The sequence below is a fragment of the Sebastes umbrosus genome, chromosome 24, assembly GCF_015220745.1.
Source record: "Sebastes umbrosus isolate fSebUmb1 chromosome 24, fSebUmb1.pri, whole genome shotgun sequence".
In the NCBI taxonomy this organism is placed as follows: domain Eukaryota; kingdom Metazoa; phylum Chordata; class Actinopteri; order Perciformes; family Sebastidae; genus Sebastes; species Sebastes umbrosus.
Genome location: NC_051292.1, coordinates 10827471 through 10842678, shown reverse-complemented (window position 1 = coordinate 10842678; position 15208 = coordinate 10827471). Strand labels below are relative to the sequence as shown.

Below are 15208 nucleotides of genomic sequence, written 5' to 3'. Positions count from 1 at the left end.
CAGGGTTACAGAATGGCATGAAATATTACTATATTGGTAGCAAATTTTCAGATTTTTAACTTTACTCTTGCAAAATGGCAAGAAATGTTACCATTTTGGAAGCAAATATTCAGATTTTTAGCTCTAGCATTACAAAATGTTACTATATTGGGAGCAAATATATATCTATATATATGTATATATAGATACATATTAAAAAATAGCTCCAGCATTACAAAATGGCATTAAATGTTACTATTTTGGGAATAAATTCTCAGATTTTTAACTTCAGCATTACAAAATGTTACTATATTGGGAGAACATTTCAGATTTTTAACTTAAGTGTTGCACAATGGCAAGAAATGTTACTATTTTGGAAGCAGATATTAAGATTTCTAGCATAAGTTTTACAATATGCATTTTTAGCAACGATATTTCAAAATGTTACTATTTTGGGAGCAGATATTCTGATTTTTAGCTTCATCATACCAAAATTACTATCATATTATAGAGTCCTGGATATTATATTTTTTGTGACTTAAAAAAACAACATTATTTGTAGTTCCTGCAGCACTTCTTGGACCCTGCTACAGTGATATCGCTGGGTCACAGTCTGTCTATGACGTAATGCAGGAGAGTGGGGTGTCCCTCAACAGTGATGTTTTAAAAAGACATTACATCACCCTCTCCTGAGGCATGCTGCTACGCACAGGCCGGTGTCCAATGAGAGCCTTTATCATGCAACTTTCATTGACAGAGTGGGCGAGTCTGTTAGAAGACCCTGAGGATGGTTGTGCACGAGGGCGGCCATATTTATAGTTATAGCAATTAACCCTATGAGTTCCTTAATCATCATTTTCTGTTGAAGCAGTGAGATTATCACCCAGTTCAACCTCTTCAGCCCGGACTGCTGTGCTCCAGGTGTGATGTTGCGCAACCGAGTCCACCCACACCAGCGAACCGAAATAGACTGGATTGGAGGATGGCCTATTTGTCGGTGTAATCATTTGTGTGTGCCTTTGACATCTGGAATGTGACCATAAGCTTATAGCATCCGTTAAGAAGCTGAAGATTTACAGTGGGGGCAAGAAGGCAAGAGCTGTCATGTAAGGAGCTTGTGCTGATGTGTGCCAGCAGCGCTGCCTCTTCTGCTTCGGTTCAACACGTTTCTGATTCTGACAGCAGATGTGGGAAGTTTTGGAATAAATACTTACAAAACTCCCAGATGCATGATGCAACAATCAAACGCTTTGTGTGAAATGATCCAATGGAGGATCATCTTGGATTTCCTGCCACCTTTTATCTGACAAGTTCTTTGTCTTAAAGGTTTAAAATCAAGTCAAGTCAGACGTATTAGCCTCATATCTAACAAAATATAATATCATGTTCAGTATATTTGCCATTATGAGCAACTCGCATAAATCTCCCCATCAATATATGATGTATGCATGATAATATTATTATTATATCAGCCTCAAAATTCCTTTAACAGTCAGGCAATATTGTAATTATGCAACATTAAAGGAACGTTAAACGTTTTGTGCGCTTTCCTACAAATGTCAAGCAACATGTGACGAACGTGTTCATTTCCGCTTGTTACATGTATACAGTCTTTAAAAAAAAAAAAAGGTTTAGGACGACTTGGTGAAGTTTAGGCAACAAAACTTCTTAGTTAGGTTTAGGACGAGATCAACTTGGTCAAGTTTAGGCAACAAAAGTTCTTAGTTAGGTTTAGGCAACAAAACTACGTAGCTAGGTTTAGGCAACAAACGTACTTTGTTAAGTTTAGGAAGAGATTGACTTGGTTAGGTTTAGGCAACAAAACTACTGAGTTAGGTTTAGGAAAAGATTGGGGTTTGATTTAAAATAACTCCGGAAGTTGCGTTACTTAAGTACAGAAGTTACGTGACAAATATATCAATGTTGACTTCTGGTTTCACACGGGGTATGAACAGCGGTCTGCTGGGCGAACGTCCGATGTTTTATGATCCACCCATCAACCCCGACTTCCTCCCGATGTGGCATTTGTCGCTCTTTATACTTCCTGGTTCACGATTACGAGGATTACATACAAATTCATTTCATGGATATTACGCAAATTATAGTGCATTAACTTTTCGTAGGTATAGCTACGAACGGTGTATGAAAACAGCCTGAACCAAAAGATTGAAGAAAGACTGGAAACAGATAGCTTTCATGTCATATCTCGTTTGTTTAAGCCACAATTATTAGCAAAATATTTTGTCTAAAATGTATTAAATAGGATAAAGAAATGTAAACTGAGCCCCTTTCAGCTACACAAGTATGATTATATGACTTTTTTTAGATGTTCTGTCTTCCCATCATGCATTAGCATCAGGTACTAAAGAGCATGATTAGCTGTGACGACCATAATTATGGTAAACAGTCCATGCTCTTGATTGCACCACTATTGTGTGTCTCTGCATGATATTGAGCTGAGAGTAATTACAAACTGGAACATGAACACAGGCAGGGTTTATAATCTGTGGTGGTGTTTGTGGGTATGGATTGATCTTTTTGCTTGATTGCGTCCTGTAATCTCTAATCTGCATGTCTGTGGAGGTGCACTGTGCTCAGGACTCGGATAATGAGACATCAACTACGCTCTCTGAGGTACGATTATATCTGATTTCATTAGTCTGAGACTGTTTGATTAGAGAAAGCACCTCCCATGTGACATTTTTATTTCTGCCTTTAATGTGGCTTTCAAAGTCGTGCTAAGTGCATTTCAAGTTCCTCTTTTTCTGTCCGGCGTCCTCCCCTTTTGTTGCAAATGATTGGCCTGGTCACATACACCTTGCTTCCTTCCTGTGTGTGTGTGTGTGTGTGTGCGCTCTTGCATAACGCGTCGGTGGCTCGCCGCCTTTGGATATGATGTTCAGATCAGTACCGTAAGAGATTACATCATCGTCTGGAGGGGTACAGGTTTTGTTGAATTTTCTGCATGGAAGGGCAGAGCTTTGCTGCAGCCTCTGAAGCACAAAGAGAGTTCCTCTTCATCAGCCTTTCAAGCTTTAAAATCTGTGATGTTTGACCTGAGCAGAGGAGGATATTAAGATTCTAGTGCTAGAGATGTAACGCAAGATTTTTTCAGATTTAACATCAAGTGAAGGAGAGCAATGTTTTAAAGGAATAGTTTAACATTTTGGGGAATACGCATTTTTACTTTCTTGCCAGGCATTAGAAGAAGACGATCGGTACCAGTTGCCAGGCAACCAGCAGAAACCCAACCAAGAAATAAAGAGTTGTCATTTTTACACTTCAGTTTTTATACAGATTAAACAGATATAACGTGTTAATTAGAGAGTTGCTGGTAGGTGGATTTTTGTTAGGCTACATTTGGACTGAGCCAGGCCAGCTGTTTCCCTCTGTTTCCAGCTACTGGCTGTAGCTTCATATTCAACGTATCCTCATACAACAGTTCGTACGATTTCTTCCGAAAAGTTATTCCTAATTTTTCATACGTTGCCCTACGAATGTCCAGCAACATGTGACGCACATGCACAATTTTCGCTCCAGTCTTCTTAAAATAGAACAACTTAGTTTAGGCAAAGATCGACTTGGTTAGGTTTAGTCAACAAAACTACATAGGTTTAGGAAATGATCGTGGTTTGGGTTAAACAAAGCACCGGAAGTGGCATGACTAACAAAAAAATCAACGTCCACTTTCACACGGGGTATGAACACTGGATGAAAGGGCGTCGTTGATTTGACTCTTAATACTTACTGGTTCACATTTATGTGGATTACATACAAATTGGTTTCATGGGATATATACGAATTACAGTGCATTACTTTATCATAGTTATAGCCCAAACGGTGTATGAAAACAGCCCGTCATATTTAACATACAGACATGAGATACGTGGTATTAATCTTCTCATCTAACTCTCAGAAAGAAACCGAATAACAACATTTCCTAAAACGTCTATTCCTTTAACTGCATCACATGATCAAAATGAATGTAAGTTGAACCTTTCACCTACTAATTCCCATTTGTAACCAGTATATGCCTCTAAAATAGCATCGGATTGCGTTGCTTTATATCACGTTTACATTGGTAGATTGAGAGGACTGTTTACGAGGTAACTGCTAAAAGTAAATGGCTGGTTTCCTATGTTATTTGATTGGTTTTATTGCTATAACTCACATACAGTTGAGCTGAAACAATTAGTTGATTAATGGGTTACCCAACCTCCAAATATAATGAATGTAAGAAATTCAAAATGTATAACTTCTACTATGTTTTACTAATACTATTTTAATACTATTATTTAGAAATATTACAAAAAGCCCGCAACAACATACTGTAACTACGTAGCTTATTAAGCCCTATTTTCTGGGTTGCTCACAGCATCACCCTGCGCATTTGAGAAATAGACTTTTTCTTTTAATTGTGCTGCATAGTGTTGGCTTACTTTGGTTGATAGTAATGTTTGCTAATTTAATAAATAGCTAAAGTTAACTTCAGTTACTCCCACCTTAAATTTTAGGGAAAGTTGGAAAGACTATTCAGGTGTTTGGTACTTTATTTTGAAAATAAAGTCATAATATTATGAGAAAAAAATCATAAAATTCTGAGAATAAAGTCATAATATTATAAAGTAGTAATTTTACGTGTTATTTTAGAGGGGAAATAGAGCAGCGTGTGTGAAAATGAGGAACGTGGCGCATCTTGTGAAGTTATACTTTAGTTTAGGTTTCACAAATAACAAAATACTTCATCTTTTTGCACATCAGCACCACATTATCATCAGTATCAGGACCTTGAAGGGATTGTGCAAGAAACTGCATTTATTCCGAAGAAAGAACCACACGGACCTAATGGGGATACTGCCTCTTTTGTGGAGGAGGAAATCATTTTTTTTTTCTCGTAAAGTTCTGACTTTATTCTCGTTATATTACGACTTTTTTTCTCGTAAAGTTACGACTTTATTATCGTAATATTACGACATTTTCTTCTTGAAATAGTATGACTTTATTCTAATTAAATTATGACTTTTTTCTCCTAGTTTTTATGACCTTCTTCTCGAAATCTCCGATTTTTTTCCCCCTCAATGTGGCCCTTATACTCTGTCGTAGTCTCTGTGTGAGTTTATGAACACAATGCTTGGTGGAATTGGCTGCGAAGCACGGAGCACCGGCTAAAATCTTGCCTAGGGCGCCTAATTAGTCAGGGCCGGCTCTGTGAATATCTTTGGGTTTTGGACTGTTGTCCAAATTGCGGTTGCCACATGGGGCTCTGGGAAATTTTGATGGTCATTTTTCACTATTTCCTGACATTTTATTGAACAAACTCACAAAACCAAAACCTCCAATGAGTGACGACGATTTTACAAGATGAGAAAATGAACCAGGGTGTCTTTCTGATATTGCCCGAGCCAGGAAGATACAAGGCTCTTCTGAGCTTTACAGTCCAGTGAGCCCAGGTTGAGGCCTTGAATCTAAAGGCCAATGTCTGTTTGATGACCGTGAGTCTGCTGGTGCTGACATTTAGTTTGTGTTACTGATAAATATTGGACAGGTTCCCTCTTCCCTGCTCTCTTGACCTTACAAGCATAACTTGTTTTATGTTACACAAAACATGTTAATCCTTTATGGATCAATGCTGCTGCTGTGATAAATAGTCAGAATGTCCTGTCCTGTATTTGTACACTATTCAAACCAAGTGTATACAGTAAATATTAGAAGGTGGTCAGGGGTCACTTCTGCTCCTTTTTTTTTAATGAACTTGTTGCCCGCGTTCAGCATTATTATGCCTTGTAATCCACTTTACTGTCCAAAGCCAATCACTGCTGCCACACACACAAATCCCAAGAAGCTTCATCTCCACACTGTTTAAGGAGTGAGAGTGAGCAGAAAGTCACTCATTATTCAGCTTGTGGATGTGTGTGTAATAACTTTAGGGCAGAAAATTCATCAGTTAGCCTACACACATTTGGTATGGATGATGATATGATGCTTGTCTAATCCAAGATGAGCACAGGAGGGGTGATTAAATATATTAAATAGATATATTGATGATCTTTTGTGACTTTTGTTGTCTTTCTACAGTAATTTACAGTCAATTACATTTACGTCTGCAAATACTGTTGATTACTCTTAAAAAGCATAAAATCACTTTATAACTATGTGCTTAATGACTGCAATTTTAAGGAAAAAACACATTGAATGAATAGTGAGTTCTGTAATTTTACAGGCATTTCTTCATTATCATGAACAGGAAAAATCTGTCAAATTTGACCTCACATTCAATGCAAAATTACATTTAAAATCTATAAAAAATACAATAAATTGCCATTAAAAAACACAATATTAATGTAATCTTAAATTATGGTCAATTACTTGTACTACTTTTTATGGGTAAACCTTTAAATTACTGCAAATCTATTAACATTTCATTGTTTTATGGAAAAAAGGGGAAAAAAAGTAAATTATTACCTCACATTCAATGTTAAATTACATCTAAAATCTATAAAAATACAATAAATTGCGATTAAAAAACATAATTTTAATGTAATCTTAAATTATGGTCATTACGTTTAATTCTATATATAGATATCATTTCATTGTCTTATGGAAAAAAGGGAAAATCTGGAAAGAAATACAGATTGCCTGTAAAATGACTCTGTTTTTTACAGTGCACATAGCTTATTTTGAGCCATCATTTGTAATATATTAACAACTTAAAGTATCAGACACCAGATTCTGTTTTACCTGCTCACTATTTGCCAATTTGTCAATCCAAGACCAAAACGTTTTACCACCAGTGGGTAAGCTGACTGCAATAGTAGCTGATTTGGACAAACTATCATTGTACTGCTGCTTTTCTCTCACACACACCCACATACACTCTAATGCGTACACTTGCTGTTACTGGCATCCGTCTCCTACTTGTCTTTGTTACACATAACCACCTCTCACTGAGGCTCGCTCCAGTTTTATATCTCTTTATGGCAGTTTTTTCAATGACAATATCAAGAAGGAAAAAAAAGCTCCCACACACTAGATTGATGCTACGACATTTCAACATCACGCCTTCATCCAGAAGGTCGATGTATAAACTTCTAGTCCCTCTAAGGACTTTAAGATGTAAGAAGATGTATTATCTTTAGTCCCAGACTAACAAAACAAATCATATTTGGAGGTCTAACGTGACGGTCAAATCCAATGAGTTTTGCTGTGCTCTCAGTTTTGGTTTGCATGCAATCCAAACCGCCATAACTGCTTTAAACATCCTGATTCTGTCCTTGCATGCCCTGAAAACACTTACAAATCTGCCCCTCCCTGCAGATCTCTGACTTCTTTGATTGATTTGTTCCAAATAAACCACCACAATCCTCTTTTTTGTTTCCCCTCCTCTTTCCTAACCCTCCGCTCCTCCCCGTCTTGTCCTGATTCTTATCCCTCTCTCCCACACACACACATCATGCACACACCCCTTCGCCTATTCTCCTCTCGCCCCGGAGGTGTGTGAGGTTGCAGGAGCATGTGAAAGCCGTCAAACAGGGAGAGGCTCATGTGTTCCTCATTTGAAGCCATTTGCCCAAAGCCTCCTCTCAGCCTCCATCTGGATATGTGTGTGTGTGTGTGTCAGTGTCGGTGTGTGTGCTTGTATTTGTTTACGTGTCAATGACCAGGAGTGGTTTAAGGGGAATGTCTGTGTCGGTGCTTTGCTTGCACTAAAGGAAAAGCTCTATTTTAGTGTGGGCAGGACCGTGTGGTACGCTGTTGTGTTGATATTCAGCCCTCTCAGTCCCCACACTGTGGTCACATTTATATTTAAAAATGCTTCCTTTGCTTGCATGTTCATAAAACAAGCAGTATTTAGAACGGATGTGTCTTTTTTGACATTTCTTTTCTGCACGAATGTCGACAGGGTTGAGGAAAATCCCTTTAAAAATAGCTTTGTTGTTTCTAACCTTAAAAAAACAACTGCCTATTTATTGTATATCAAGCAATACGTCCAAATTCACTGGTTTTCAAAGGATTTCTTTGGGTTTGGGTCTTTTGGTAGGCTATGACAAAACATTTGAAGACGTCACGTATATGCATTTTCCCCTATCATCTGATGTTTTATAGACTAAATGATTAAAGGTGAACTGACACTGAAAATAACTGTGAAGCCCTAGAAAGAATCAACAGATTACGAGAATTTGGACGCGTCGCCCTCCAACACTGCATCTATGTTTGAACCCCAGTCTGCAGTGGGTATATGAATAGCAGCAAGTGGCAGGTTGGCGCAGCATGCCTTGTTCCTGAGTGATGCCAACCTCCTCTGGCCTTCCTCCATCACCCACTGATGCCCAATCTGCTTCTCTCATCCATAGCCCATAAAACGCCTGATGCCGATTAAGCACTCGTCATCGTTAGCCGCGGCTGACATCGATGAGTGACTGGGCCTGTGTGATGTGTAGGTCATTCTGTCTCGGTTTCAGGCCCAGGTCTGTGGTCTGTGGTTCTACACATTCAGCGCTAACAGTCTTAGAAATCGGACTCTCGAAAGAGAAAGTGAATCTCCATAATCACATGAGGGGGGGAGGGTGGAGTGGAGGCAAAAGGGGGCCATCGGAGGGCCAGAGTCTTCTTTGACATCTCAGGGAAAGTGACATTAGTCAAGTTGGTTGCATAACCGCTGAGCCATTCAGTTCAATGGCACGGCACTTCTGGCCAGAGGGGCCATTTTACATTTTGGTGGAACAAGACTCAAACTAATAGCGCTCTCTCCGCTCCGCTGAGCCGGCGCACGGCAGCTCAGGACAGGTGATCCTGCTTCTGCTATTCAAGAGACGAGAGAGCTGTTAGCAGAGTCAGTGGACTATCTGCCATCTCCGTTTAGGTCTGCTGTCACCGCTGCGCCCTACAGCCAGGCACTTTTAAATAAACCCCTTTTAATGATCTGCTCTTAATCGTACTTGCCTCATTATACAAAATAGCCCCGAAGGACACGAATACAGCTTCTCTTGCAGCATATTGTGTGATAATACACTCCAGATTAGGAGATTGCCTGAAGATAAAACAGGATTCATGAAATTTCTTAACTTTTGCACCTCATTTCATATATGGAAACTAATTTGCACATGAAAAAGGACGAAAAGAATAGATGAGAAATAAATTAAGAAATCATTTTGGCACAGTGTCTTGGAAGTTTGACTTACTATGTCATAATTGTGACTTATTTCTCATAATTTTGACCTAGAAAGTCAAACATTTGACTTACTATCTCATACTTTTAGCTGACATTTAGTTAAAATATGACTATGATATGATATAACATGACTATGTTTTTCATCATCTTCTTTTTCTTGTCCTTTTTTTTTAAAATGGGCGTCCATATTTCATATTTTATTGACCACCGCTGTGTTTTAACTCATTTTGGTCATCCGTGTGCTTTTTGCAGGCTGTTCTCATACACTGTTCGCAGCTATACCTACAAAAATGAATGCACTGTAATTTGAATGTATCCCACAATATCAATTCATATGTAATCCATGTAATCGTGAACTAGGAAGTATAAAGAGTGACAATCGCGCGTAGGGAGGAGGTCATGGCGGTTAGGGTGGGTCAAAAAACACCAGGCTTTTGCCCGGGAGACCGCAGTTCATACCCCATATGATTCATGTAACTTTCGTACTTAAGTAACGCCACTTCGTAGTTATTTTAACCCAAACCACGATCTTATCCTCAACCAAGTTGTGTCCTGTTAAGACGGAAGTTTATTTTGAAAAGACTGTATGCATGTAACGAGCGGAAATTGACACATGTTGCTGGACATTTGTAGGAAAACGCACAAAAAATGAGGAATAACTTCATAAGATATCAAGTTGTATGAGAATACGTTGGCTGTTCTTGCCTCAAGCTGCCACAGAAAAACAGTGAAAGAAATACTTAAATACGACTAAACTAACACATTTGATCCAGGTAAGAAAGACACCTCCATTTACCAGTCATAGTGGTGTAAGCAGCTGGATTATACATTTAAAAAAACATTTTTACAGTATGAATCAGGGCCTGCATGCACTCCAGCTGCAGCTCAGTTGGAGCTCACACACCAAGAGACAAGCAAAAGCACCTTAACTCACCCAGAGAGCAGATGAATATTTGATGTTCGGCATAGCTATATATGAAATCACCTTTTCTCTGGTGTGCTTGAATGTGATGCTTCACCGGTTAATTCCTGTTTTTTCTAATATTTACTTGCTTATAAATTTAGTTTTTGCCGTGCACAGGTTGGAAATGTCAATGCTAAACGTGCTAGTTCAAACAAGCTGATTCTATTTTTTGTGTTTGCTGTGTGTCTTGGGTTTTGAGTCTGTCACCCTGCAGCTGTCAGAGTTTAGCCCACTTTGACCACAGAAAGAGAGAAATAGAGGAAAGCAACAGCCAGCAGATCAGCGGGATAAAAGTATTGATCATGCGGCAGAGCAATGAGAGATTTGAGAGTCCATCATGCTCAATTACGCCGGGCCAGATGCTGACCTTGTGGCATTCATAATGCTGGTGTAACCAGCCAAGGGCTTCTCACAAACAGAAGATTAGGGTCAGTTATGCACCGTGGGAAAAAAAAAAAGAGAGAAATGGTTGGGAATAGTGATGGCAGCTGGCTTCATCCTCTTACCTGCATGGCTCAGAGCATATTGTGTCCTCTTGATCAACGCCGCAAACAAGCCGATTACTGAAAAACATTTGCGGTGATAATGTGTTAGTCATCAGGTGGATATGAGAGGATTTCTTTTTTAAAACAGGAAATGAAACAAAATGCAAATTCTGACATATTATCTTTGCAGGAATACTTTCTGAACAACTAGGGCTGCAAAAGGTGAAAATGTTGAAGGATAATTCCAGTTTATCACAACTTAGTTTCGCTTCCATTGGTCATAACAACACCACTAAGATGATTGCTAACAATTAGTTGTTTAATTGATTGAAAATGAATCACTCATTCACCTGCACATAACCGCAACCAAAGCTATTTTTAATATGCTTCAAGTCTATTTTCTTCAGTGTTATGTGTGTAACGATTGTGTGTTGAGCTTTGAACAAAAATGACCTTTACTCAGTACTGCACCTGTCTGCATCACGTGTTGACACTGATGCTGCTGCTCTGCTAATGTGCTGTGTTCACTGCACTTCCTGTGACAAGGTGTTAAGGCCGATACATTCATTCGCACGTCAATATATTTGTTTCGAACTGTTGTTTTTTGTCATGACTACTTTCACAAACACACGTTTAATATACATGATTTGTTCAGCAAGATAATCTCCACAAATGAACACCACTTTTATGATTTTTGAAGCGTGAATGCAATCGCCTGAAGTAAAAAGCTAACGTTAGGCTATAAACACCACGGTCACATGAGTGAGAGTACACAACGAGGCTGTGAAGGCGGAAAAGTCGGCGTGATGACATTTAGTAGTCTCATTTAGCCACTTGTTAGCAACCGCCTTTTTTAAGACACATAAAGGCTTCAAAATTCACGAGTGGGATATTTACTGATGCATTTTATGTCGTAGAATGGAACATTAAAATCTCTTCAGCTTGTGTTAACCACAGACCTTATTTCAGGCATCTAACTAAAAACACATTAAAAAAAAAACATCGATTTCCAGACGAGGGAACTGGAAGTGCTGAAAATGCTTACGGTCGTGTCAAGAAGGTAACCCTTAGAATTGCCAAATCTTGCAAAAAGACTCATTGCCCGACGACCTATCCTAACCTTAACTATTCAAGGTCAATGCCTAACCTTAACTATCTTGCGAGAGATTTGGAATTTGCCTACTACCTTCTAGACACGACCCCAAACCAGGATGGCAAACTTTATTACTCCTTTCAACCTTGACAAAGGCAGCGCAGACCAGATCCACTTTTTCCGTTTTTACCTTTCACAACTACTATTTTTCACATTTTCGTGTCATTTATTCTTGTGTAAAGGCCTTTAGTCAGACAAAACGAGCAATTTGAAATCGTCACTTTGGGGTATGAAAGCTCACTATTTTCTGACATTTTATAGACAAATCAATTAACCAATAGATTATAATAATAGATTCATTGATGATGAAAATCATTTGACATTTTGAGTCTTCTCACTATCGGTTTGAATAATCTGACTAAACTGTTGGACTGTATGATCACTTTAACTGCTCGTGTTTCTTTCTCACATTCAAGCAAATACTTTGGTGGCACAACTGAGGAATAGAAAAACAATGACAGAACCAACAAAAATAAGACCCACGTTGTAATAAAGTGGAATTACCCTTTAAGGAAACACAGCTTTTGTTTTGAACTCCATGACGATGCGGTTTTGATCAGGGTTTTTAAAAGCGTTTCATAAAAGCTCAGAGGAGCATTTTATCCTTCAACTCAAGTGGAAAGACGGAAATCTCCCAAGCTGAAGTTATGAGGTTACGTGTGTGTTTGTGTGTGTGTGTGTGTGTGTGTTGTTGTGGCTGACGTCTGCTGCCATCTAACAGATGGGGCTTCTTTTTCATCTCAACCAGAGGAGACGCAGCCATCCATCCCCCTCCCATCTCTTTCTGCTATACTTTCCCACACCTTTCCTCTCTCTCTCTCTCTATCTCTCTCTGAGGTCCTCCTCAACTCTTGTGGGAATCTACCCATAATGCACTGTGAGGAAATTGCCCCATAATGAATACAGCACTTCTAAATTGGAATACAGCCGCAGGCGGGGACCAGACCGGCCGCTGAAATATTCACAAAGCTTTATTAATGCTGATGTTATTCCTGGCAGATGCACTATGCGTTCTAACAGTTGGCGATAATCATGCGGTGCCACTGGGTTGCACAGTTTATAGCAAATTATTACGACTGTCGATGTAATCTTCTCTCAGTTTATATTTAAATCTGCTTTACAGTCAGCAAGGAAATCAATGTTGCCAGCACATACTGTAAATTCAGGCAATATCATCTATCAAACGCTACAAATTCAAACCTAATGTGACAATGAAGTTTGTAAGGCGACATCATGCGTTTGAGGGATTATTGGGTGTCAGGTGATTGACAGGAAGTGGAGCGTAATCACAAAGGACGCCATCAATCGGTGACAAGTTCTGTCTCCAACCACGTCTACTCTGCGCCGCGCCTCGTTCACCCAATCAAAGAGCCTGAGACGTTCTCTTGAACAACGCAAAGAGAAGAAAAGGCACAAAACTAAATGAAGGTTTTGTATTGACTGTGTGGATTGTCTGCTGCTGTAGAAGATGTAAACGGCTACTTTGTGCAGAAAAAACAGGACTAATGATGAATAAACATGAGGGGACCCTGGACAATCCATTAACTGCCTGTAATGTTGCATAATATCACTGCAACTGTGTATTCACTTTGGAAATGTATCAAATAGAGTATAAAGATTTAAACCAAAAAAAAGCAAGCGTGTCTTAATAATTGTAACCTGAACTTAAAGCTGCTATAAACAATATTTTTCTAGTAGTGGATGAAATGAGAGGTCGCCTATATTGAAGAGCTCACAGAGAATTGTCACCAGTTCTCAGCTTTACGGAGCTTTTTTGTGTCTTTCAGCTCATTGTTTTGGTTTTACAGCCTCCAACTTTACTGTTTTCCGTTTTTTCCAGAAGACGGTTCTGATAAACTCACCGTACACTACCTGCTCAGCACCAATAAGGAGACAGACAGTTAGCGACTAGCTAGTGAACATAGTGGAGCATTTAGCAGCTAAAGAACCAGATATTTCCCTCAGGAGTTGGTGGTGACCAAACACAGTGCTAAAAGGAGAGTGAATATTGGATTTACATTCCTCAGGTGGACAGAAACACGACTCCAAATTAATTTTCAGATGAACTGAAAACACTGTGAAACAATTAAAGACACGGACAACTCCCAGACCGGACAACGTCGTGGTAGCGACCTGTCAATCACAAGGTAGCCCCGCCCTAAAGCATCCCCTACTTTATGGTGTATTGGACTCTAAATGGGACCATAATCTACTAAATGTACATCGTGCTGTATTGAAGAAGACTTGAAACTAGTGATTGAGACCATAAACTCATGTTTACAATGTTTACTGAGGTAATAAATCAAGTGAGAAGTAGACTCATCTTCTCATAGACTTCTGTAGGTTTACTACAACAAATCAGTTTTACATTTGATGACACAGAAATCAAGATGAAATTGAATTTCTTTTGTTGCGTATCGATGGTCTGTATCACGTATATGAATTATTTGAACCCATGCAGAGCTGATAAAACAAAGCAATCTTCTTCTCTCCCCCATCTATCTCTTTCATGTCAAATAATACCATATCTGTCTGACCCACTTCCCGAAACCTGACTAGCAGAATATGATAAAGATACTTTGCACATCCCTCCTTCCTTATCTCTCGTCATCACTTCAGTTGACATGTTCACATCCTGTGCTTTGTTTGTTATTTTTGGTTCCACGCCGTTGTCATATCATTTAGCAGCAATCTTTAGTTTTTTTTTATTGAGGTTACATCACTCTACATCGGTGCCTATGTGTATGTGTGAAGCGGCTGCGAAGGACTACGCTACCGCCGAACTGGGTCGCGGGTAACACGTTGCTATGGCAACTGCTATTTGCCGGCCCCGGGGCCAGGAGCTGCTTTTTCGCTTACACTGTCTCTCTCTCTCTGTTCTTTTTCTCGTTTCTTCCTTGCTCGCTCTTCTTCACCTCCTTCTCTCTTTTTCCTCTTCCCTTTGTTCCTTCTGCTCGCTCTCTATCGATCTCTCGCTCGCTCTTCCTCTCCATTCACCTCTGCTTTGCTTTCTCTCTCTCATACTCCTCGCTTATACCATCATTCCTTCTCATTTTCTCTTCATCTCCTTCTCACATCCCTTCCCTTTTGTCTTTGGAAAATACAAACAGAGAGCGAGCAGCTATCTGTCCAACTGTCACTCTCAGCTGCAAATTGAAATCCTAATTCAAGCAGGGGGACATTTTTTGCACTTTTGGAGGAAGAACAAGCTCTATCAGCGGGGGGATGTTAATCCTTAATTGCAGCTCTTGTCCGTCAAATTATTTGCTGCAGACATTCCCAAATCTGCTGTTCAGGCAGCCTGTAAAATGTTCTGACAAACCGAGGCATGGTCCTTGGTCTGAGATTGTTGAGATGATATACGATACAGCATCGTAACGGGAGCGTAACATATTGTCTAAGCGATTAACTCCAGCTGGTTCACTGTAAGTACAGCGTGGGCACGCAGCCATATTTCA

At 39.4% G+C, this 15208-nt stretch overlaps 2 protein-coding genes across 7 annotated transcripts in view; one reads left to right on the top strand and one right to left on the bottom strand.

The window, feature by feature from the left end:
* The window catches only part of LOC119483480 (ras-related protein Rab-9A-like), a 52325-nt gene that overhangs the window by 18352 nt on the left and 18765 nt on the right, over positions 1–15208 (bottom strand). For 5 of the 6 annotated variants that reach the window (XR_005205699.1, XR_005205698.1, XR_005205695.1 and 2 more), the window contains one exon: positions 10619–10675. The exons of the other annotated variant lie outside the window; for it this stretch is intronic. The gene's annotated coding sequence lies outside the window, so the exon portion shown is untranslated. The remainder of the gene's footprint in view (positions 1–10618; positions 10676–15208) is intronic. 6 annotated transcript variants of the gene reach the window in all.
* The window catches only part of LOC119483479 (neuronal membrane glycoprotein M6-b-like), a 28074-nt gene that overhangs the window by 2083 nt on the left and 10783 nt on the right, over positions 1–15208 (top strand). The gene's annotated exons all lie outside the window — the stretch shown is intronic.